Raw genomic sequence first — 2,500 nt, 5'->3', positions numbered from 1 at the left:
GACACTGGAGACTCCTTCCACAGATGTGGGGTGAAGGAGCTGTTACTATGGAAATGAAAACATATAATCTGAACCCACGTCATGGTCACAGCTGCTGCTGGAAGAGAAAATGACCCTTTGCCCAATCAGGATGCAGAATTGAACAGCTCTGGGGTAAGTACGAAAAGGTTTAGCCGTTATTTCCGGGAATGACCATGACCCGGCTCTTGACGTTAGCAGAAACGCTCAGATCAGAGATTAATATTGGTCTCTGAAGCGGTCTCTGATCACTTGGGGTTTTTTCTGTGTAACCACTGTCGCTTCCTGGAAACCCGGCAAAGAGGCAGCCTGTAATTAACCAGCAGAGAGCGAGCCGGTCAAACGCCGCCCGCGTCCACGTGCGCTTTCAATTACAGACAGCAGCCATGGAGCGCTGGGAGAAATCGCTTCAGAGAGCTGACACCCCTCCACCCCGCTACCTCTACACCCCTCCACCCCTCCCCTCCTCTGCCTCGCCACCTCTCCAACCCTACATCCCTCCACCCTACTACCTCGCACCCCACCGCCTTGCCGCCTCACCACCCCACTACACCTCCATCCCTCCACCCCACCGCCTCCCACCCCTCTGGCACCACGCCGTAATTTCTCCTTCGTTTGCCTCACAGTGGGGGATTGACACAAACTGGAGAGCAGAGGGACAGCGTTAGCGTGAAATATAGATCCTTGGAGAAGAGAGAGTAATGGAGTCGTGGATCACGGTGAAGCTGTTTGACATTCAGCTTTTTACTACTCTCTCTCTCTATAATGAACTAAACCCCAGAACTCGCTCTGGACGTCTGAGATGAACAGCATTCAGGAACATGTGCTACTATTGATTAACACGTGTGTGTGTGTGTGTGTGTGTGTGTGGAAACACACTTTGGACCAGATCTGGTGTTTGTGCAGCAGGATGTGGAGAAGGATGTGATTTGGGACACATCTTTTATTTTTCAACAACAACAAACATCTTTTTAATTTATTTTTTTCTTTTGTCAGGTTTTTCTTCGATTTTGTTTACATTTTTTTGTTATTTAAACTCCACTATCATCAAAACACATGCGTGTGAAGTAAAGGACTAAAAGAGATTTTTGTGTGTGTGTGTGTGTGTGTATATATATATATATATGTGTGTGTGTGTGTGTGTGTATGTATATATATATATATATGTGTGTGTGTGTGTGTGTGTATATATATATATATATATATATATATGTGTGTGTGTGTGTGTGTGTGTGTATATATATATATATATATATATATATATATATATACTATATTGCCAAAAGTATTCGCTCACCCATCCAAATAATCAGAATCAGGTGTTCCAATCACTTCCATGGCCACAGGTGTATAAAATCAAGCACCTAGGCATGCAGACTGTTTTTACAAACATTTGTGAAAGAATGGGTTGCTCTCAGGAGCTCAGTGAATTCCAGCGTGGAACTGTGATAGGATGCCACCTGTGCAACAAATCCAGTCGTGAAATTTCCTCGCTCCTAAATATTCCACAGTCAACTGTCAGCTGTATTATAAGAACGTGGAAGTGTTTGGGAACGACAGCAACTCAGCCACGAAGTGGTAGGCCACGTAAACTGACGGAGCGGGGTCAGCGGATGCTGAGGCGCATAGTGCGAAGAGGTCACCAACTTTCTGCAGAGTCAATCGCTACAGACCTCCAAACTTCATGTGGCCTTCAGATGAGCTCAAGAACAGTGCGCAGAGAGCTTCATGGAATGGGTTTCCATGGCCGAGCAGCTGCATCCAAGCCATACATCACCAAGTGCAATGCAAAGCGTCGGATGCAGTGGTGTAAAGCACGCCGCCACTGGACTCTAGAGCAGTGGAGACGCGTTCTCTGGAGTGACGAATCGCGCTTCTCCATCTGGCAATCTGATGGACGAGTCTGGGTTTGGCGGTTGCCAGGAGAACGGTACTTGTCTGACTGCATTGTGCCAAGTGTAAAGTTTGGTGGAGGGGGGATTATGGTGTGGGGTTGTTTTTCAGGAGCTGGGCTTGGCCACTTAGTTCCAGTGAAAGGAACTCTGAATGCTTCAGCATACCAAGACATTTTGGACAATTCCATGCTCCCAACTTTGTGGGAACAGTTTGGAGCTGGCCCCTTCCTCTTCCAACATGACTGTGCACCAGTGACCAAAGCAAGGTCCATAAAGACATGGATGACAGAGTCTGGTGTGGATGAACTTGACTGGCCTGCACAGAGTCCTGACCTCAACCCGATAGAACACCTTTGGGATGAATTAGAGCGGAGACTGAGAGCCAGGCCTTCTCGTCCAACATCAGTGTGTGACCTCACAAATGCGCTTCTGGAAGAATGGTCAAAAATTCCCATAAACACACTCCTAAACCTTGTGGACAGCCTTCCCAGAAGAGTTGAAGCTGTTATAGCTGCAAAGGGTGGACCGACGTCATATTGAACCCTATGGATTAGGAATGGGATGGCACTTAAGTTCATATGCGAGTC

This window comes from Hemibagrus wyckioides, linkage group LG08 (genome assembly GCF_019097595.1).
Source record: "Hemibagrus wyckioides isolate EC202008001 linkage group LG08, SWU_Hwy_1.0, whole genome shotgun sequence".
In the NCBI taxonomy this organism is placed as follows: Eukaryota; Metazoa; Chordata; class Actinopteri; order Siluriformes; family Bagridae; genus Hemibagrus; species Hemibagrus wyckioides.
This window is presented reverse-complemented; position numbering follows the sequence as displayed.